Source organism: Coturnix japonica, chromosome W, assembly GCF_054131305.1.
Source record: "Coturnix japonica strain WE chromosome W, WE-NBRP24, whole genome shotgun sequence".
Taxonomy (NCBI): Eukaryota; Metazoa; Chordata; class Aves; order Galliformes; family Phasianidae; genus Coturnix; species Coturnix japonica.
This window is the reverse complement of record NC_140701.1, coordinates 21,023,506-21,047,829: the sequence shown is the minus strand read 5'-3', so window position 1 is coordinate 21,047,829 and position 24,324 is coordinate 21,023,506.

The following is a 24,324-nucleotide window of genomic DNA, read 5'->3' as shown; positions in this document are numbered from 1 at the left end:
GTCTTGTCAGTGGGCGGAGACATAGCAGTGATTTTGTCAATCACATCTGCTGGGATGTGGCGACATCCATCTTGCCATTTTATACCTAAGAACTGGATTTCCTGGGCAGGCCCCTTCACCTTGCTGCGCTTAATGGCAAAACCAGCTTGCAAGAGAATTTGGATTATCTGTTTCCCTTTCTTGAAAACCTCTGCTGCTGTATGGCCCCACACCACAATATCATCAATATACTGCAAGTGCTCAGGAGCATTACCCTGTTCCAAGACAGCTTGGATCAATCCATGGCAAATGGTTGGGCTGTGCTTCCACCCTTGAGGTAAACGGTTCCAGGTATACTGAATACCTCTCCAGGTAAAAGCAAACTGTGGCCTACATTTTGCAGACAATGGGATGGAAAAGAAGGCATTAGCAATGTCAGTGGTGGCATACCACCTAGCTTCTTTTGACTCCAACTCATACTGGAGTTCTAGCATGTCTGGTACAGCAGCACTCAATGGAGGTGTGACTTCATTCAGGCCACGGTAATCCACCGTCAGCCTCCATTCCCCTCTGGCTTTATGCACTGGCCATATGGGGCTGTTAAAAGGCGAGTGAGTTTTGCTAATCACTCCCTGATTTTCTAATTGGCGAATTAGCTTGTGAATGGGGAGCAATGAGTCCCTATTGGTGCGGTACTGCCGTCTGTGAACCACTTTGTTGGCAATTGGTACCTCTTGGTCTTTTACCTGGAGCAACCCCACAGCAGAAGGATCATCTGACAGACCAGGTAAAGCTGACAACTGCTTAACACCGTTTGTGTTAACAGCAGCTATCCCAAAGGCCCATCGATACCCCTTGGGATCCTTAAAATATCCCATCCTAAGGTAATCGATTCCCAGTATACATGGAGCCTCTGGACCAGTCACTGCAGCGACTCGGCACAGACTCAGATGTGAACGATCCAAATCGTTTATTACAAGTTCTCACATCCCTTATATACCTTCACAAGTTGTTATTTTCTAACTTTCCCATCAGCCCTTACAACTTTCCCAAACATCTTACATGTCAACAAAGCATTCTACAAAACACTTTTCAACTGTCCATGCAGGCACATAACCAATCAGAGCTGTGAGACTCTTCTTCTCCTTGCAGAGGTGTCCTTGGTTCCCATGCTGTTTATCTTGCTCCACAGCTGCTGCTCTGAACAGCTTTTCTTGTATTCCCACAATTCCCCCTTTTTTGTTTATTGACAAGCTACTACCATACTATAAAATAATAACACTATTTATATTAATAACATAATCATTATAACTCAATCAAGGCCTCGATTGACAATACTCTAAAAGTGAAAAAAGAGACAAGTCAAATACAACATAACAACATTACTGTTAAAACCACTAAAAAGAACAAACATGTTTGTACTGCAACCTAAGTTTCTGCAACCTGAAAATAAATCCATGAGGGTCCCATTGTGTTAATCCGTAACTGATCAGGAAAAGGCTTCAATTTTTATATACTCTGATATATTGATTTTTAATGACCACTAAAACTTGTGCAGTAAATGCTTTTAAGATGTTCATAACCATGCTCTACCAACTGAGTTATCTGGGCTAATAATTGATTAATGATCGCACAATTTAATGGAATAGCATGTCAAATAGAACCAATTTTAGAGGACAAATGTACTAGAGTATCACTAAGGGCATTATTACTTATTGACCCTTGAGAAACAGCAAGCCATGTTGGTGGTGGATGTGACAGGTAGTGCCAGCAGGGCGTCCCCTGCTTCAAGGTGCACCTTTCCTCTCTCACCCATCACAGATTCTCTCCTGCATTCAGGGTATGAAGGATTTCTTCCAGTTGTACATCACATCCGCATGGCCAGTGCGTGATATAGAGCCCAAGTGGAACACCTGCTTGGAAAACAGAATAAACCATCAAATTTAGTTCTATTAGCGTGCACTTTTGTCTAAAATGATGCATGGTTATATTTTCAGATCCCAATTAATTGGATGTAAAAGAGGTATCCGTTCTATGATACAGGGTCATCTCTTTGCCTGGGATTCCTTTCCAGGTTTTGTCTTTGCAAATTAAGAAAAGCTAATTAATAGGCTAATAACATCATAACCAAACAGTACTAAAACATTAAAAGAGCTATTCCTGTAGATTCTAGCATTGATTAGATCAAATCCTGTTTAATACACATCTGATCTATTACTAAAATAGAAGAAGCACACAACATCCTAGCTAATGCCTTAAACTCTAAATCTTGAGACTGCATTCACCTGTATGTGCTGTGGAAAATACGTAAAAGAATGAGTATCTATTGTTACATGTGCATATTTTAGACGGCCAAATTCAGGAACGTGAGTGACATCTGTCTGACACAGTTGAAGAGGTGCTGTGCCACATGGATTTGTCCGAGTCTGAGGCAAAGAGCTATCAGTCAAATTATGTAGCTGATATTCAGTCATAAACACGGTGTATTGCATAGGAGAGAGGATCATTCTTAACACAGTTTTCCAATCGTGAGGGGTCATAGCGTAACTGTCACTGTTTGTAACCAAAAGATTGTATGTAAAGGCTGACTGAACTCCGAATGTTCTCACTGACTCCCTTAGCTCCTTCACTGCCTCATAAGGCAGAGATTCCAAACGGGGGACCTGATTAGGAAAGGTCTGCAACGTGTCAGCATCACGTCTTAATATTGTTTCTTTTTTGCATTGCTCTAAGACATCACAGTACGCTGTAGGGAAATTTGTCATTCCTGCTTCCTTCAAAGTATCATCAGGAGGAAATGCGTCCGATTCTCTTTCTGGATCTTCTGGACCGGGGTCACAACGATCCCCTGGTTTCGATCCGTCCGTGTCTTTAACCACGTTACACGCCGGCTGCACAGACGCAGCAGCGCATGACGTGGGGGGGGAGGAGGGCAGAAGCGGCGCGACGAGCGTCGTAGGCGGAGCGAAGGGCGAGGGCGCCGTAGAGGGCGGCAACGCGGCGAACGTCGGGGGAGGAGCGAACGGCGGGAGCGCGAAGGGGGGCGGCCGCGGCCCCTCGTCTCCCCGAATCGCGGGGGGGGGTCGGAGCCGCCAGTCGGATCCGGGCACGGGCCGCTTCCCGCAGCGAGAGGCAGCGGCGGGGTTGGGACGGGGGGCGGCAGGGAATGGTCGGAATAAATTCTTTCCCATCGTGATTGCTTAATCACGAAACGCGCGAAACAGTCTCTCTGAAGTTCAGTCGGGCGACGCTGCCGGACCAGGCTCGCTCAGCCGCGGGTTGATTTGCTCCACGTTGTGGGCGCCATTTGCAGCGACTCGGCACGGACTCAGATGTGAACGATCCAAATCGTTTATTACAAGTTCTCACATCCCTTATATACCTTCACAAGTTGTTATTTTCTAACTTTCCCATCCGCCCTTACAACTTTCCCAAACATCTTACATGTCAACAAAGCATTCTACAAAACACTTTTCAACTGTCCATGCAGGCACATAACCAATCAGAGCTGTGAGACTCTTCTTCTCCTTGCAGAGGTGTCCTTGGTTCCCATGCTGTTTATCTTGCTCCACAGCTGCTGCTCTGAACAGCTTTTCTTGTATTCCCACAAGTCACAATAGGGTGTCTGCCTGTTTTTACCAGTGAGGCTTATTTCGGCCTCCAATGTAGTCAATTCTTGGAAACCCCCAGTCACTCCATGGATATATATTGGTTGTGTCCCTTGGTGACTTGAGGGCATTATGGTGCATTGTGCACCAGTGTCCACCAAGGCTTTATATTTCTGTGGTCGAGATGTGCCAGGCCACTTAATCCACACAGTCCAGTATACTCTATTGTCCCTTTCCCCCCCCTGGCTGGGGGCAGGGCCCCTCTATTGTTTACCTCGGTGGCTTGCAGCAACTGGAACTCTCCCCTTCTTGGAAGAGTTCACCTTGGTCGTTGTTTTGCATTGTAATTCTTTCACTCGTGCCTGAAGTGAAGAAGTAGATGAATTACACCACTTCTTCATGTCCTCCCCATGACTACAGAGGAAAAACAACAAGGCAAGACGTGTAGTCTTATCGTTGTCATTTGCTTGAATACGAGGTGTCTTAGCGTTGTCATTTGCTTGAATACGAGGACGTCTCTTTTTTATGGTTGAGATTTTCGATGATACGTGTCGAGAGGAACTCATGTTGTTTAGCTTTCTCAATAGGCGATCGTGGAAATCCTGGTTTCCATCATCTGGTACAACCATGGATTCATCTACATCAGGCACGTTAGCCAATTTGTCAATAATATCACTTTGTGTTCCCTCCATTTTGTTTAATCTTTCCACTATTTTGACAATGGCTGAAGTATACAGATTAACTTCTGTAGCGCTTATAAATAATTCAAGTTCCTGAAGTCTGCTAATTAGTTCATTCACAAGGGGTTTCCTTTCCCCTTTGCCATATACTAATGCAAGTGCACTGGCATGCTTTTCTGGAGCTGCCTTTGTAATGTCACGCCACATTTGTCGTGGAACGTGGACTGTTTCAGGATCATGTAATTGGTTTGGGTCATTACGATTGAAGTGGCAGCTGTATTGCATTTCCACCAGAGCACTTTCTCTCAAAAATTGGATACCTTTCTCTATATCAGTCCATTTCTTTTTCTCAGGCTCCAAGTCCCATTTAAATGGGAATCTATCTCTTACCGCTATCAACATCCGCTTCCAGAGGGTGTAGGACTGATTTTGGCAGGTGCCAATACCTCTGTCCACACGTGAGTCCCTGGAAATGCTACCCAGTTGGCGAGCTTCACTGCCATCGAACCATGCACTGCTGGCACCATTGTCCCAGCATCGAAGTAACCAAGTGACCATATGTTCTTTTGGCTGACGTGTGAAATCCTTTCTTAGATCCCGAATTTCACTCAGTTTAAAAGATCGTTCAATAATGGTCATAATACTTTGCTCGCCTTTTACTCTATCAAGAGTCCCAGGTGTTGATGGTGGCAACTGTGTTGATGAGGCTGCACCATCTAGAAGTTTGGACTCGAGTAATTCTCGTAAAGAAAATCTAGCTTTTGGCTCTTCTTCTGACTCTGACTCTTGTATTATTTCCTCCAGGTAACCCTCCTTTTTTTTCCTCTCTGCTAACTTCCTCTGCTCCTCTAACTTCTTCTGCTCCTCTAACATCCTCTGCTCCTCCAACTTACTCTGCTTTTCTGACTCCCCCTGCTCTCCTGAGTCTCCCTGCTCTCCTAACTCCCTCCGCTCCTCTAACTCCTTCTGCATTTTCTCTATCTGAGTTGAAACTCGTTTTGTCTTTTGCCCTCTTACAGGGGCAACCAACATTGTATCTGGTGCCCCCGATGGTTGGTCCAATTGGAATACATGTGCCCCCTGTGGTTGGTCAGATTGGACTTCATGTGCCCCCAGTGGCTGGTCAAATTGTACTACATGTGCTCCTGGTAGTTGGTTAAATACATTCAGTTCACCCCGCAGGGCACATAGCTGGTTTCGGAGAGTGTTCCGCTCGAACTGGACAGCACCGAACTCAGTCTGGAGGCTGTCGTACTTCCACTGGAGGGTGTCGCGCTTGGATAGGAGGGTTTTACACTCGAACTGGAGGGTGTTATTCTTAGACTGGAGGGCATTATGCTCAGTCTGGAGAGTGTTGTTAAGGAGGGCATTGTGCTCTGACTGGAGAGTGTCATACTTGGACTGGAAGGTGTCAATCTCGGATTGGAAGGCGTTGTGCTTGGGCTGGAGGGTGTCGCGCTCAGACTGGAGGGCGTCATACTTGGACTGGAGAGTGTTGTACCCGGACCGGAGGGCGTTATGCTCGGACCGGAGGGCATTGTGCTCAGTTTGGAGAGTGTTGTGCTTGGTCCGGAGGGCATTGTGATCAGTCTTGAGAGTGTTGTGCTCGGTCCGGAGGGCATTGTGCTTAGTCTGAAGAGTGTTGTGCTCAGACTGGAGAGTGTTGTGCTCGGTCCGGAGGGCACTGTGCTCGGAATGAAGAGTGTTGTGCTTGGACCGGAGGGTGTTATGCTCGGACTGAAGAGTGTTGTGCTCGGACTGGAGGGTGTCGCACTTGGGTTGGAAGGCATCGTGCTTGGGCTGGAGAGTGCCGCGCTCAGACTGGAGGGCGTCGTACTTGGACTGGAGAGTGTTGTACCCGGACTGGAGGGCGTTGTGCTCTGACTGGAGAATGTTACACTCAGACCAATGGGCACTGTGCTCTGACCAGAGGGCATTGTGCTCGGACTGGAGAGCGTTGTGCTCGGACTGGAGGGTGTCGAGTTTGGATTGCATACTCTCATTCTCGGCCCTGAGACTCTCTCTCTCAACCTCAAAATCTTCCCTCTCAGGAAAGGTATTGAATAAGGCCCGATGAGCATTAGCTAGGCCCCATGTCATTTGTGCCTCCTTAGATCTGCCTGAGCCACAACATTCCTGTCTCAAATATGCGGTCAAACTCTCAGGATTCTTTAAGTGTTCAGGAGTAAAGCTCCATGACACTAAAGATGTCTGTGTTCTAAAAGTCTCTCCAAAGTCTCTCCACACTCCCTGCCACTCAGTATTCTCTGGTTCTAGGGAAGACTTCCTCCTGATGTAACAAATGTAATAAATCCAAGAACCAATAAGTAAAAAAGTCAACAGTAAGTTCAGGGAGATTGACACAATTGACAGTGTGGTCCACAGGGACAACTGGTAATTCGAAGACTGCTTAAAGGATGCAAAGAGAAAACGAGGAGCATGCCCAAAAACCACCATTTCTGTACTATTAGTTGCACTAGTTGCTCTCTCTGGAGCTGCATGCAGATACCAAGTAAGCGTTGCTAACCTTGCTTTCAATCCATTATACATTTCTATAGCTCCATAGGAAAAAGTGGCTAGCTTAAACATGGTCCAATATGTTTGGAGCATCACAAAAGAGGAACTAATGACATGCAGTCCCTTGTAAAAAAAATTACTAGAGAAAACTTTTTTTTTTTTTTTTTTTTTCTTCAATAGAGAGAAAAAAAAGTAAAAAAGCAAAGCTCAGCAGTGTTTACAAAATCTCCCGGAATATTGGCAGTCCGCCTGGACTTTCAAGGTCAAGCTCGCAGGTGCAGAATCTCAAACCTAAGATAGCTCCTTAACAGAAAAAAAAACTCGTACCTCTGTTAAAAGCTAAAAGAGCAACAGAAGAAAACACAGAAAAACAGCAACTCAATTTGCCCTCATTCTCCACCAAAATCTGTCACAGTTTAAACGAAAATCCACCTGTGTCCGTGACAGGGGGCCGTGGGCCCCGCAGGGGCCCTCGGCCAAAAGGAAAAAAAGTTAATTAGGAAAAGTAAACAGCGGCAACGATCTAAGGAGGCACACTTATTTACTAAATACTATATCGAAATTCAGGATAACACAATATAATACAATATAATTTAAAACTGAGCTAACGAATCAAGCAAAATAGGAGAGAGAATGAGTCCCGTAACCGAGAGGCGTACTGTGAATCTAGGCGAAACGGTGAAGGCTCCCACACACTCCCCTGAATGCCAGAACTCGAAAGACGTCAGTCTAGCCTGCGACAGAGATAATATAGTGTCCAGGTCCCGTGACCCATCTCTAACCGTGTTGTTCTCTGGGAGATGTAGTCTTCTTCTGTAAGTTGCAGATTCAGTAAAATTATTCATGCTTTATATGATGTTATGATGTGGAATACTGTTAGTAAAGTTAAAAATTATTAAACCATGACACTATCCCAGGGAGATTACTGGAATTTGGACGCATTTTGGACATGGCATGCAGTTAATCACTGTGTTTTACTGTTCATTCAATTGCATCACCTTTCCTACTGTTTGTTGGCCATAAATAAAGAGAATTCTTTCTTTTTCTGTGTGCAGCTGGTTCTCTGTGGAAAGCCAGTGGGAATTGGTACAAAGGAGGTTTAACACTGAGCGGGTGACGGCAGAGGAGAAGAGTGATGTGAGGAAAAGTGATGCAAGTCCCATGGGGCCATTGTGAGTAGAAGCGAGGTGGGGAGGTTGAGGAGGAACTTTGTCCACTCAGAAACAGAATAGAACTCAATGGGGACATCCTGGATTGACATCAATTGCAAAGTGCTTCTTTAACTTCTTGTATAAAACAAACTCTAAATAAATAGACAATAACTGCATTTTGGATTCTTGCTCTTCAGGCTCTCTCCATTTTCCTGAACAAGTCCTGAAAACCTGAAGAAGAGAACAGGAAGGCACAAGGCACTGGAGGCTCTTTAGTTTAGAATGGGCCCCAGGGAGCATTTGCTGCTGCGTCCATCAACCTCCAGTGCAGAGAGAAGTTTGCACAAAGAACTCAGCAAGACAAAGTCAGAAGTAACAGTGAAGTTTCTTGGAGTATTAATGGGCCTACTGAGGAACATTAACAAGCAAGCTTCCCAAGGGACTTGTTAGAGAAGATAATTGGAAGCCGTGACTACAGGCAGGTAAAAGCACTGACATGGTGGCTCTGATGCTAAGAAAATCCTCCTTTGTCTTATGAAGCAGAATGGTGAAACCCTGAATCCCCAGACCGTTGGTTAGGAGAACCTCATGCTGACTAAGGATCCTTACTGGAACAGTGGAATGGAAGTCTGTATGATGTTAAATGAAAGACAGAAGGACAGAAGATCCCAGACTCTGCATGGGGTTCAAGGATGCTGTGAAGTTCATGTCTCATGTGTGCCCATGTATGCCCTGTGTCTCATCACAGGATGTGGAATGTGAGAAGGACCCAGTCTGAACAAGCAGTCTATCCCAGTGAAACTCTGAACTTCTGATCTCTCAGTTCCCTTGCCCTCCTGTGCACACTCAGCCATAGTTTAATGTCTGTTATGTTCTGCATTGCCCAGAAATACACCCAGTGCTCCAAGTGCAGCTGTAGCAGTGCAGAGCAGAGGGGGATGATCCTTTCCCTCACCCAGATGGCAATAAATTGCTTGATGAACTTTAGGGGATTGTTGGCCTTCCTGGCTGCCTGGGCACACTGCTGACTCATATTCAATTTGATGCTGACCAGGACCCCAATCCTTTTCAGTAAGAACTTTTTCCAATGTCACGTATCCAGTCAGTGTGTATGTCCAGGGTTGCCCTTACCCAGGTGCACAATCAGGCACTTGTTCTTGTTATACGTTAATCACTTGGTGCTTAGTACCAACTGGTACCCACTTCTCTGCCTTGTCCACATCTCTCTGCAAGTCCTCTCCACCCTCAGTGGAGGCAGCAGCACCTCCTCATCTGGTCTCATCAACAAACTTGCTCAGAACATCTTCTAGTCCTGCATGCAAGTCATCCACAAAAACATGAAAGAGAAGTGGCCCTAAAATGGAGCCCTGGGGAACCCTGACAATGACCATCTACCTGCCCGATGAAACACAATGACTATAGTCTGTTTGGCCTGACATATTGGCCAACAGCTCACCCACCACATTCTGTTTCTGTCTAGCCGTATGCAGGACATTCTGCCCTGAAGGGTGCTGTGAGAAGTAGTCTCAAAAACTCTACTGAAATCCTCAGGGATAATATCAGCTGGCTTCCCTTGGTCAGCTAAATGGATAACCGAGTCATAAAGGGATCAGAAATTAAACAGGATCTTCCCCTCAGGAACTTGCGTTGGCTGCAACCAATGACAGAATTGTCCTTCAGCTTTTCTTCCATAACTCCCACCATCATTTTCTCCAGAATTTTACCAGGCGCTGAAGTGAGACTGACAGGTCCATAATTGCCCCTGTCATCTTTCTTGCTCTTCCTTACAATCAGACAACATTTGCCAGCTTCCTGTCAACTGGCATGACCCTAGACTTTAGATGCCATAGAAATGAGAGCCCAGAGCACACTAAGTTGTCATCAGCAAAAGACTGTAGATGTGCCATAACTTTGCAATGCCTTGAACTCCAGAATATGCCACAGATGGAAGATGCAGAGAGGAAGATCTGCCTCTTCTGTTGTGAGCTCATCCATTTGGTAAGCAGAATAGAACTACCTGATACATGGGGACTGTGTCTGTGCTCTGCTCTGCTCTGCTGTGCTCTGCTCACAGAGGAACGGAGCGGGGCCTTGCTCTCATGTCAGTGCAGATAAACTCACTTTCTCTTTAACCCTTTTTCCTCTGTAAACAATTCCACTATTTGTACCCTCAGATACACTTCCACATACCCTCAAGTACACTTCCATATGCCATCAACTATTACACTGTCTTATACCATCAAAACAGTTTGTGAAACAATATTTTTTGTTTCCATACACACCCTTAATGCCTTCTGTAAAACAATGTGTATTGTTCAGTTACAAATACATCGCCACTGTACAAGCACAGATTGTCCCACCTCCCTCACACGCTTCCTCGCAAGCAGAACATAGTATTACATAAATGGGTTGACACTCATTGAAATGGACAATAAAAATGGTTTTTTAAAGTATGTTAAGAGTAAAAGGAAGACTAGGGTGACTTTGGGACCCCTACTAAGTGAGAGGGGTATTCTTATAATGAGGCATGCTGAGAAGGTGGAGATACTGAAGGCCTTCTTTGCTTCTGTCTACAGTGAGAAAGCTCTCCCTCCCGAATCTCAGACCCTGAAGCTTAGTGAGAGGGTCTGGGGAATGGAAGATTTCCCTTTAGTTAAGGAAGAGCTGGTCCGTGAGCACCTAGGCCACGATGAGTTTCATAAAGCCATTGGATATGATGAGGTGCATCCAAGGTTGCTGAGGGAGCTGGCAGAGGTGATTGCTGAACTGCTCTCTATCATATTTGAGATGTCATGGAGAAAAGGGGAGTTGCCTGAAGACTGGAGGATAGCCATTGTCCCTCTTGTCTGCAAAAAGGGCAAGAAGGAAGATCCGGGTAATTACAGGCCAGGGAGCCTCACCTCTGTCCCTGGAAAGGCGATGAAACACCTTGTGCTGGATGCCATCTCCAGACAGTTGGAAGAAGAGGAGGTTATCAGGAGTAGTCAGCATGGTTTCACCAAGGGGAGGTCATGGTCAGCCAACCTGGTAACCTTCAATGACATTTTCACTGGCTGGGTGGATGGGGCGAGAGCAGTGGATGTTGTCTACCTTGATTTCAGCATGGCATTTGATACTGTCCCCCGTGACATCCTTATAACACCTCAGATATTACAGACCTGGATCAAGTCCCCTCTCAGTCTTCTTTTCTCATGGCTTAACAGACCCAATTCACTCAGCCTTTCTTCATAGGGGAGATGCTCCAGGCCCTTCACCATCTTTGTGGCCATACGCTCGACTTTTTCAAAGAGATCCCTGTCTTTTCTGTACTGGCAAGACCAGAACTGGACACACTACTCCAGATGAAGCCTCACCAGGGCAGAGTAGAGGGGGAGGATCACCTCCCTCAACCTGCTGGACACGCTCTTTCTAATGCACCCCAGCATGCCATTGGACTTTTTGGCTACAGGGGCACACTGCTGCCACATGGCCAACCTGTCGTCCACCAAGAAGCCCAGGTCCCTCTCTGCAGAGCTCCTCTCCAGCAGCTCATTCCCCAGCCTGTACTGGTGCATGCAATTATTTTTTCCTAGGTGCAAGACTCTACACTTGCTTTTGTTAAACCTCAGCCGTTGAATGGACACCCGTTTCCATTTCTTGCCTTCCACAGGGGCAACTGATATTGTGTCATGGTTTAATAATTTTGTAATTTTGCTATCAGTATTCCACATCATAACATCATATAAAGTATGAATAATTTTACTGAATCTGCAACTTACAGAAGAAGACTACATCTCTCAGAGAACAACATGAGCAGAGAGATAGGTCACGGGACCTGGACACTATATTAAGTCTGTTGCAGGCTAGACTGACGTTTTTCGAGTTCTGGCGTTCAGGGGAGTGTGTGGGAGCCTTCACCGTTTCGCCTAGATTCACAGTAGGCCTCTCGGTTACGGGACTCATTCTCTCTCCTATTTTGCTGGATTTGTTAGCTCAATTTTCAATTATATTGTATTATATTGTGTTATCCTGTATTTCGATATAGTATTTAGTAAATAAGTGTGCCTCCTTAGATTGTTGCCACTGTTTTCTTTTCCTAATTAACTTTTTTTCCTTTCGGCCTAGGGCCTCTGCAGGGCCCACGGCCCCTGTCACAGACGCAAGTGGATTTTCGTTTAAACCGTGACAGATAGATCAGCCAGGGAGTTGGGAGGAATCAACTTAAAATTGAACAGGACTCGTGAGTATTTCACACACTGAGACGGGTTAGCATGTTCTTATTGATTTCTATCTTTGTCTTCAACTATTTTTTTCAATTTTACTGACACTGATGAACAACTTTCAGAATTCATGCTTTTTTTTAAATCATGAAAAAAAAAAAAGAAAGAGAAAAAAAAGAGAAAAATGAGGAAAAAGAAAAGGAAAAGGAAAAGGAAAAGGAAAAGGAAAAGGAAAAGGAAAAGGAAAAGGAAAAGGAAAAGGAAAAGGAAAAAGAAAAGGAAAAGGAAAAGGAAAAGGAAAAGGAAAAGGAAAAGGAAATGGAGAAGAAAACGACATAGAAAAAGAAAAAGAAAGAAAAAAAAAAAGACAGGTAGGGCTAGATAGAATCACAGTGAAGGAGATGACAACACAGTCCATCAGACTTTGGTGAGATGGAGCAAATTTGAGTAATCCCCCTAAAAGTCAGTTATCAGACAGATAATTGGGAGGTATCTGATTGAAAAAAGAGCATTGGCACTAGCACCAGTGTCTGTGTCCCTGAACTGTAAGGCATTCCATGTCCAGCAAACACAGTTCTGAAAAACATCGTAGTTTCAGAAAAAGAATTTAAAAAGAAAAAAAAAAAAAAAGACATCAAATCACCTCACAGATTCATATTTACAACTTAAAATGGGACAAGACTCATGAGAATTTCTCATGTTGAGAAGGGTTAAAACATTTTCATTGATTTTGATCTTTGTTTTCAATTCTTTGTCTCAATTTTATTGAAATTTATGAACATCATTTAAGCTTACAGCCTAAAATAAATAAATAAATAAATAAATAAATAAATAAATAGATAGATAGATAGATAGATAGATAGATAAATAAAAAGACATCCATTTACGTATTGTACTTGGCCTGATGCCCCTTTGACCTTCAAAGTTCCCACCAGACCTTCATTGCCGGACAGTATGAGATCCAGCAGAGAACTTCTCCTCTTTGGTTCCTCCATGGCTTGGTCAAGAATCTGCCATCTGTGCTCTCCACGGATTTGCTGGATGGCACATGTCCTGCTGTGCTGTCCCTGCAGCAGATACTGGAGTGCAAAAGGCTCCCAAAGGGGACAATGGCCTGATAACATGAGACTCCCATCTGTTTTCAGAGGGCACCTTCCATTTGCTCTCCATGATCAAGAAGCCAGGAACAGACACTGATGGTCTCCTCTGTTGGCCATTTCCATTACCTCTGACCTGGTTGCTCTTCCATTCCGAAGCAGAGCTCAGTGCACTCTCACAGAGGGCAGTCGCCCTTCCTTGACTCCTCGCCCATCCATCCTAAAGACTCTGTATCCCCCTTGCACTACAGTGAAGTTGTGGAAGGGATTTAACTGTGTCCCTGTGGTCAAATCAGGAGCTCAGGTTTGCAGCTCATCTATGGTATCAGTGTGCAGAAGGTGGCACACAGACATTAGACCCATCGTGGGACTTGGATTTGACTTAGCAGCACAGACGCACTTATGGCATGGCTTTCCTGAAGGCCCTGTGCTGTTCTTGCAGCTGCGAGTGAATTCACCAGACAGCCAGTGCTAACCCTTCTCTGGCCTCCAGCTGATGCCCAGGAAGGAGGTGTCTATCTCAGGGATTTCCCACACGGTTTACAAGCACTGGCACACATCAGGAGCAGCCCAGGCACCTTGGGCATTACCCAGTGTCTGTGTGTGAGCAGCTGCCTCCCAGATGAAGGACCAAGGACTCAGAGCAGGAGCTCACATGCAGGCAACTCCTTGTGCACTTCTGAACTGAACCAGAGGAATCCCAGCTCCTGTGGTTCTGTGGGGAGCTGTATCCCATTTCAGCTCCAGGATTTCTGACAAGGGATGAGACTCCTGCACTGCCTCAGCTGGATCACTGTCCTGCACAGAGAATGTCCAAACCACCCCGTCCTTGTCTGGGTGCCCTTTGTGATTCATCAAATGAACTCTGGTAGAACTCGCTATACGTCTCCAATCAGTCACTGACCACTGGACATGTGGTGGTTAACTGAGCAGATTTCAAAGCACAGTCATGATGCTGCTTTTTTTCAGAAGCTGTTGGCCATGAGGACCCAGGGACATGTCAGGGGAGATGAGTGGGAAGGATAAAAATGATATTATCTGCTGCTTGCTTTTCCGGTCTCCTTGGACACAGGGAGCTCATAAGGTGGGCAGAGCTGCACAGAGACAGATGTGCCCAGGAGCAGCTCCTGTGCACAGCACAGCCTTCAGGTGACAGAAGGAGAGGAGAGAAATTGGAGAGAGCTTACAGGATATGTACGGTATGAGTGGGCTGTGAGCTCAGTGCAGGAGCATTGCTCACAGACCACGACATGGTAAGTCTCAATGCAAACCGTGAGCTGCTTTTCATAGAGAGTTAAATTAATTTGGGATATCCCATAGCAGATATGCATGCAGGCACTGCATGTTTCTTTACTGTGTTAAAAGCCTTCTGCTCTAGCTGAGGGCTTCTGTGCTGCAGGGTCTGAGCACAGCCCTGAGGGCTGCGTGTCCCAGCACAGCTGCAGGCTGTGCAGCCGGGGCTGCAGGCGGTTGCCCAGGGCTGTCCTGCAGAGCAGAGTCCCTGCTGTGCCCCAGGGGCTGTGTGCCAGGTATGGGACTCTGCCGCCTGCCAGGCTCAGCACTCAGCCTGCCCAGGGAGCTGCCCAGGGCGCTGCGGGGAGACGTGAGGGGGAAGGAGCCCCCGGCAGGGCTTGTGTTTCCACAGCTGCTGCCTGGGGCAGGGGGATCACAGCTCCACTGCACAACTGAAAGTTTCTGTGCGTACTTTGAAACAGGAGAACCAAGGTAGCAATTTTCTATTTCTTGTTTGGACTGAAGGGGAAAGGATTCAAAGCAGAAATCAAAGAGTCTGTCAAATTCAAACACAGCTCTGAGACTCCCAATTCTTCTTCAGTCAATTGCTTGTTATGTGAACTGTCACACGAGAAGTGTATTCAGCCTCTCCTTTTACGAAAAGGAACCTTTCCAAGGGTGGAACTAGTTGAAATTATCTATTTTGTTGGCAAGAAAAATGCACTTATATTGCAAATAGGCAGGTTTCCTGAATAGAAAGTGAAGGGCACAAACGTTGGGACTGAGGATTTTGACAGGAGTGAGGGTAAAGATTTGAGACACGAAACAGATGAAGAAGTTTAGGGAAATGGGATAAGATTAGAAGATGAAAGGAAGGTTAAAGCTCCATATGCTTCTTCTGCTTATAGAATGGTGAACTTAATGAAGTTAAATTCAATTAGTGAATTGAATAAATGAATATTGTCATAGGAGAATGAAAACTTTTCATAGTATAGTAGGAGGAGTGTCTATGAGAATCGTCTGGACTTGTCATTACATTCTGCACTCTGAACAGGACTCCAAGCCCAGGAACAGCAGATGCCCAACAGCAGCTCCATCAGCGAGTTCCTCCTGCTGCCATTTGCAGACATGCGGCAGCTGCAGCTCCTGCACTTCTGGCTCTTGCTGGGCATCTACCTGGCTGCCCTCCTGGGCAACGGCCTCATCAGCACAGCCGTAGCCTGCGACCGCCGCCTGAATACCCCCATGTACTTCTTCCTCCTCAACCTGGCCCTCCTTGACCTGGGCAACATCTCCACCACTCTCCCCAAAGCCATGGCCAACATCCTCTGGGACACCAGGGCCATCTCCTACACAGGATGTGTTGCACAGCTCTTTTTCTTTCTCTTCTTTATGTCAGCAGTGTATTCCCTTCTCATCATCATGTGCTATGACTGCTACGTTGCCATCTGCAAGCCCCTGCACTACGAGACCTTGATGGACAGCAGAGCTTGTGCCACCATGGCAGGAGCTGCCTGGGGCACTGGACTTCTCAATTCCCTGCTGCACATTGCCAGTACATTTTCACTGCCTCTCTGCCAAGGCAGTGTAGTGAACCAGTTTTTCTGTGAAATCCCCCAGATCCTCAAGCTCTCCTTCTCAGAATCAAATCTCAGGGAAGTTGTGTTTATCATGTTTAGTTTAAGTTTAGGCTTTGTATGCTTTGTTTACATAGTGGTGTCCTATATGCAGGTCTTCGTGGCTGTGCTGAGGATGCCCTCTGTGCAGGGATGGCACAAAGCCTTCTCTACGTGCCTTCTTCACCTGGCTGTTGTCTCCCTCTTTCTCAGTACTGCCTTTTTTGCCGACCTGAAGCCCCCCTCCGTCTCCTAGCCCTCCATGGACCTGGTGGTGGCAGTTCTGTTCTCCGTGGTACTTCCAGCAGTGAACTCCCTCATCTACAGCATGAGGAACCACTTGGTCAAGGGTGCAGTGAGGAAAGTGTTGACCAGATGTGTTTCACAAACATCGAACTGCCCATCCTTTTGAATTCATGTCATGTAATGCAGCTTTTTACTGATGCAAACTCTTTGTTTTGTTTTGTTCTGATCAATTTTTATAACTATAATTTTTATTATTATTATTTTAATACTGTAATGTTTTTCACTAAAACATCATTACACAAATCTATTCCTCTTCAGTTTGTAACTTTTTAGTGTAGCCCAGACACACTGTACATAATGTATCAGGCTCTGTGTGAACCTTAACAGAATAAAGGATGTGCAGTGACTCTGTCTGTCCTCCTTCTTGTGCGACATTTCTGGAGCTGTTGGGGTCGGATGTTCTCAGAAACCCCGCAATCCAGCAGGAAGCACATGGCTGTTCATCAAACTATGCGGTGACTTCAGCTTGAAACACTTTCCAGCTGGTCCCTTGCCCAGTGTTGCCCAAAACGCTGACAAAGGAGTTTCAAAATATTCTTTTCTTATCTGACCTGACATCCTGCTTACCCAAGCCCCTCTGCAATAGTTAAGCCTTAGATTGTCCCCTTGTTTGAACTCAATCCCCACTTTTCTTGGACCTAGCAAATACTTTTGCTAGATTATTACATTCTGGGAAAGGTAAGATTTCAAATAACTTCTGCTCTCCACTTTCTGTCTTAGCTTGTGCTTTTTCTATTCTTCATAGCTATTCCCACAGGTTTTACATTGCCATAATACACACCTCATTTCAAAATACAGCAAGATGATTACAATAGTACAAAGAAATAAAGAGTTGCTTTAGCCATGCAAAATGTGGTAGCCAACCAGTAAGTTTTTCCCACAGTTCGGGTGAATCCAAATATCTATCTATCGATACTCGATGAAGTAGTTTAATATATTCCCAAATGTAGTAGTTCGGATTCTCTTTTTTGTTGTTTGTAAGAGATGTAGTTAATTCAGCCCACATTGTTAATTGTCACCCACCAGAACAGTGATTCAAACCCTGCAGCAATTGTATTTCTCAACTTAAATTTATCAGAGACACCTCTGATCACTCCATTTGAATCTGTATCTATATACAGCATCATCAAATGAGAACCCTAAGCTCCTTTTGTTCCTTTAGGGGCTATGTGACATCCCCTTTGTGAATGCCAGGGTGAATGGTAGAACTCATTGAGCAAGTGCACAGGTACCTCACAGTGAGATGGGAGAGTGGACCGTAAGATCTTCCCACCCGCCGCAACACCACCAGAGGTCTGCTCTACAGATTCCCAATCTCAAATAGTTTCCTGCTGAGTCTTCCATAACATTCAGGGTCTCACTGCATAGGGAGAAATTCCCTATTGGACTGGTAGCTCTTACACCCTGCCTTGAGAGGCAAGCTGTATGGTTACATGTGGCCATGGTGAATGCAGGAGGGCTTTTGGCATCCACCTCAGGCACTGGAGAGAGAAGAAAAGATAGCGATTTACAGGCTCTGTTTCCTCAGGCAGCTTTCTTTTGATACAGGGTAATCATGTATCACATCCCTTGGGGGTCCTGGGTCCACTGCAGTGGAAGGTGTACTACCTGATCCACAGGCCATCCTGATGAATGATGAAGCATAGCAATCGCTATGGTTGAGACTCTGGACGGTATATTTAATACATTCTACCCAGGTATTCATATCCCCGTACCCTGTCTCAATTTCAAATGTTTGTCTGAGATCCTTTATTTCTGCAACTATTACAACTGCAGGGTTTATTCACTCTCTTTTCCCTATGCTGGACATTCTGAATATGGTCAGGGAATGAATCCCATATGGCTATTCTGAAATGTATTGGTCAGAACTAGCATATAACGAAACCATCCATTTCTTGGGAGTTCAGGGAAATCCATTTGCCACTGTTGCACAGGGTGAATTCCCTTCCCTATTTGTTCCACAGAAACCTTGGGGCTGGTTCTAGGATTATTCTGCAAACAAACCTCACATTGCTGTGTTACCTATTCAGTGGTGGTGTATAACCTCCGAGCCATAATCTGATGGCTCAGCTATTTATAAAGAGCCTCTGTTCCCCTGTAAGTTTTCCTGTGCTCAACCATAATTATGGCGCATAATAGGGACTATTATTTTGTTTTGAACCCTAACCCACCCTCCTTCTCCCACCTGCCCTCCTAAGACCTCTATCAATTTTTGGTATCTTGTTTTTTAATCTCATTTTAAATATTTACTGTCTGGAAACAAAGCCTGCGCCTCCATGTCCTCTGTTTTTGTATACTCTCCAAACCCCCCTGCTCTTCCCCCTGCCATTAATTTCAGCAGACATGGAGGGAGAAAACTGAAAGACTGTGACTGTCCATGCCAGACAGACCCTCTCAACATAATCACCAGACACCTAGTGTGGGTGTTAGCAGATGCTATAAAGACCATTGGCAAGCCCCACCAAAGCTGAGGTGGCTTGAAGTGAGCGGTAAGGAGCCATGGGTTCATGTCTGACAAAGGAGCAGATGACGAATCCAGAGGAGCAGACAGCAGAGTGCCAAATGGTGGAAGATGAGCCACGCGGTGGGCAGCACATTGCTGAGTGGCTGCTGACAGAGTACTGCACTGAGATGGGGGCTCCTGATGGCTCCTTTCTTGTCAGGGAGTGTGAAATTTTGGTTGGGGACTGTATTCTGTCCATCTCTTGTAATAGGAAGGTGCAGCATTGTCACATCCACCGGCAGCAGGACGCCAGCATCCACAGGTTCTTTCTGACTGACAGCCGAGCATTTGACAGCCTCTACGACCTCATCACCCACCACCGGGAGACGCCGCTGTGGTACAACAAAATTGAGATGAGGCTGACAGAGCTGGTGCCTCAGTCCAACCCTTGCAGCAACGCAGACTGAGTGCCACGGGATGGCACAAGAGGGACCATGCCAGTTCCCCTGATAATTTTGTAAACGGTGTATAGGGATATGCTACCAATGGATATAAATCCTCCACTGTTCTGTTGATAGCCCTTGAATCTTGTAGTATCCAGTAGTTCCTGTACATTTTTCTAATCAGGAGGATGGGTGCGTTGTATTTTTGACTCACACTCCATTAACAACCTGAGTTTCTGAATATGATCAATTATTGGCTGGATTGCTTTCCTGTCTTTGAATATGAAGGAGTACTGTGTAATCCAAACCGGCTGAGCTCCCTGCTTTATTCTGAATGCCATTGGTGCTGCATTCTTAGCCCTTCCTTGGTTTTGCACAACACACACCCCAGGGTGAACTTACTCACTTTGTCTGAAATCCCAGTCCCTGCAGGGGTAGTGATCAGTACTAAACTAAGCATCTCTTTTAACTGTTCTTCTTTTACCTCAGACTCCAGTTTTCCTTTAGACTATTTCAACTTCCATTTTTTTTCTAGTAAATCTTGCCCTAGCAAAGGCTTTGGTGAATGTGGCATGTAGAAAACTATGTATTCCTACCTGTTTACCTAGAATAAATATTAAAGTCTTAAGAAAGCAAGACTTTTCACTTTGGGGCAATAGTTTCTACTGCTGTTACAAAGTCATAGATGCGTAGTAAGAAGCACCCATCTGCACCAGAAAACAAACCTCTTTATCCTGCTCTCCTAGCTACAATTTCACCAGTGGATCTGATAGGGTAAACTTGGCAATCGGAGAAGGTTCCCTCTCACCCATCTTGGTAGGATTTCTCCACCAGTGTCCCACTGCAGTGTGCACTCTCCTTTCGTTCCAGTAGGGCAGAGAAATCTTGGGGTGAGCCAAAAGTGTTCCCCCTCTCAGCTGGTCCTGCAGCCAAACAGAGCTGGTCCCATCTGGGTCACCAAACTGACTTGTGGAATCAAACGCTATAACCCAGGGTTAGGTCATAAAGCAGGGATGTGTTTATTCAGAGCAGGGTGCAAAGGGGAATCACTCCTCCTGTCATGCACACTAGCATGCAGAATCGTTACATATCTCAAAACCAAGCTCATACATATTCAACAAATCTACAGGAACTCATCTACATATTCATAGGCAGTAGATGCATGTTTTTGCTACATGTCCTGCAGTTGCTCCATGCTCTGGACAGATACCGCTGTCATTCCACCCCACATAATGAGCTCTGCAGTCACTCCTGCTACAGGTCCTGTAGCTGTTCCAAGTATTGTGATAAGGAAATGAAACAAATTCCTCCCAAGGGAGGTGCACGGTGCCAGGAAGTACAGCCCTGTGGTCACTCCAACCCTACCAATGAGCACAGTGGCTGTTCCAATTTAGTCACAGGTCCTGTGGTGACTGCAGCCCCGGCAATGAGCTCTGCACTTGTTCCAGTTCCTGCAGCATCCCGACAGCTGCTTCAGCTCCTACAGTGAACCCTGTGGCTGTTAAAACCCCTGCAACAGGTCCTGGACTTGCAAACAGTTATGCATACGTATTATTATCTATTCACATATGTTTGCTAATTCATATGTTGCATATATGTGAAAATATTCTAAATATATTATGTATGTATAAATACATTTGTCATAATTATTATCATTTTCTTTTTCTCTTTATCTCAACCCATAAACGTTAAACTACAGCACTGCCCTGAGTCTTTTACAGATCTCCTTGGGACTCTTCAATCTGACCCAGTCATGCAGTAAAAAGCAACAAAACATCTTGAAGCATTCTCAGGGAGCAGCTCCTGAGGTATATTCCTTACACCTGCTTTGGAAGAGGCCTCCAGTTCTCTGGTCCTGCTCTGAAGGGGCCCTCTTGTTATGGCAGTGCCAGCAAGGAGACCAGCTCTGACAGAGACGTTCATATTGCCGGCTACTGACTGCAGCAATAGAGTGCTCCTGTAGAGTACAGGACTGTTGCAAGACACACAAGACCTTCAATCCAGAACAAATGAGAGGACTTGAGGGCACTGTGGCAGGATAAAGTGAAAAGGAATGAAAAGAGCATGTTGTGCCGTTGTCTGTGGCTGTACCTCCCCCAGACCCATACAAAGAAGGAAGAGAGAAGAGATTTCAAGTCTAACTTGAAAGCCTTTTGGGAAACTTTTAAACTATTCAGGGAATCTGGTTCCATGTTTACATGAGCTCTTTGAGTGAGAAAATTGAAAGTAGATAGGAAAGAAGTGAAATAAATTTTTATTTATAAGTTCAATCATAGTTTTTTGGTTTTTTTTGCACGTTGCTATCTCACACACAAACAGACAATCAAAGATGCATAGAACATAAAGAACCATCACTGGGAATCCTGTGAGAAAGTTGTGCATATTATCGAACCTGGAATAGTGCATATTGCAACCCCTTGCTGAGAGCGTGCTTGATCTCCCTGTTCCTCATGCTGTAGATAAGAGGGTTCAGTGTTGGAGGAACCACTGCATACAGAAGAGCCACTGTCAGATCCAGGAGTGGGGAGGAAATGGAGGGGGGCTTCAGGTAGGCAAGAAAGCCAGTGCTGACAAAAAGGGAGACCACGGCCAGGTGAGGAAGGCACGTAGAGAAGGCATAGGACATGATGGCGAGAAAGGAATACTCTGCTGACGTGAAGAAGAGATAGAAAAAAAAGCTTTGCAGCACATCCAGCGTAGGAGATGGCCCTGGTGTCCCAGAGGATGTTGGCCATGGCTTTGAGGAGAGTGGTGGAGATGTTGCCCAGGTCAAGGACGGCCAGGTTGAGGAGGAAGAAGTACATGGGGGTATTCAGGCGGCGGTCTCAGGCTACGGCTGTGCTGATGAGGCCGTTGCCCAGGAGGGCAGCCAGGTAGATGCCCAGCAAGAGCCAGAAGTGCAGGAGCTGCAGCTGCCGCATGTCTGCAAATGGCAGCAGGAGGAACTCGCTGATGGAGCTGCTGTTGGGCATCTGCTGTTCCTGGGCTTGGAGTCCTGTTCAGAGTGCAGAAGGTAATGACAAGTCCAGACCATTCTCAGAGACACTCCTCCTGCTATAATATGAAATGTTTTCATTCTCCTACAAGAGTGTAGATCTAGCACCATTACTTGCATTTAATTTCATGTTGTTCAGCATTCCTTAAGCAGAAGCAGCATATGGAGCTCGAACCTTCCTCTTATTTTTTTATCCCGCCTCCCTGGATATTTTCATGTGTTTCATGTCTCATACCTTAAACCCAACTGCTCTTAGAGTCCCAAAAACAGCCTCTGTGCCATTCAGTGTGAATCCTATAAAAACTGCCTGTTTGCAGATTAAGTGAATTATTCAAGTCTACTGAAAATTAAGATTCCCCCAGAACAGGAAAAGCAAACCCCCTGCCTTGACTCTCCTCAAGCAAAGCACCCTCACAAACATACTGTTGTGCAGGGGAGCTGTGTTCCCTTGCCCCAGGCAGCAGATGTGGTGGCAGAAGTCCTGCCAGGGGGCTCCTACCCCTGGGCAGCTGCCCAGGCAGGATGCATGCTGACCTTGGCAGGCAGCTGAGTCCCATACCCAGCACACAGCCCCTGGGGCACCCGCCTGCAGCCGTGCTGGGACATGCAGCTCCCCCTCCCCCCCCCCCCCCCCCCCCAGCTCTTTAGCTGTAGCACAGAAGCCCTCAGAGGGACCAGAAGGCTTTTTCCAAAAGTATAGAGCATGCATTACCTGCAGCCAATCTGCTATGGAATGTCACGTATTTTGTTAACCCTCTATTAAAAGCAGCTGCATTGCCTACTGCATGAGACTTACCGTGTCGTGGTCTGTGAGCAATGCTCCTTCATAGAGTTCGCAGCCTGCTCACACAGTACATATCTTGTAAGCTTACTCCAATTTCTCTCCTCTCCTTCTGTCACCTGCAGGCTGTGCTGTGCACAAGAGCTTGTCCTGGGCACAGCTGTCTCTCTACATCTCTGCCCACTTTTATGAGCTCCCTGTGTACCATGAGCCCAACCTAGCTGAGCAGTAGAGGATGTCATTGAAAGACAACAGTATCATGAATGAGCTTTGAAATCTGTTGAATTTAACACCAGATTTCTAGTGATCAGTGACTAATTCCTGACATGTGGTGAGGCCTCTCAGAGAGTGTTTGCTCAAAGAGGGCACTCATACAATGACAGGACGTCATAGAATCATAGAATCACCAAGACTGGAAAATGCAGCGACTCGGCACGGACTCAGATGTGAACGATCCAAATCGTTTATTACAAGTTCTCACATCCCTTATATACCTTCACAAGTTGTTATTTTCTAACTTTCCCATCCGCCCTTACAACTTTCCCAAACATCTTACATGTCAACAAAGCATTCTACAAAACACTTTTCAACTGTCCATGCAGGCACATAACCAATCAGGCTGTGAGACTCTTCTTCTCCTTGCAGAGGTGTCCTTGGTTCCCATGCTGTTTATCTTGCTCCACAGCTGCTGCTCTGAACAGCTTTTCTTGTATTCCCACAATTCCCCCTTTTTTGTTTATTGACAAGCTACTACCATACTATAAAATAATAACGCTATTTATATTAATAACATAATCATTATAACTCAATCAAGGCCTCGATTGACAATACTCTAAAAGTGAAAAAAGAGACAAGTCAAATACAACATAACAACATTACTGTTAAACCCACTAAAAAGAACAAACATGTTTGTACTGCAACCTAAGTTTCTGCAACCTGAAAATAAATCCATGAGGGTCCCATTGTGTTAATCCGTAACTGATCAGGAAAAGGCTTCAATTTTTATATACTCTGATATATTGATTTTTAATGACCACTAAAACTTGTGCAGTAAATGCTTTTAAGATGTTCATAACCATGCTCTACCAACTGAGTTATCTGGGCTAATAATTGATTAATGATCGCACAATTTAATGGAATAGCATGTCAAATAGAACCAATTTTAGAGGACAAATGTACTAGAGTATCACTAAGGGCATTATTACTTATTGACCCTTGAGAAACAGCAAGCCATGTTGGTGGTGGATGTGACAGGTAGTGCCAGCAGGGCGTCCCC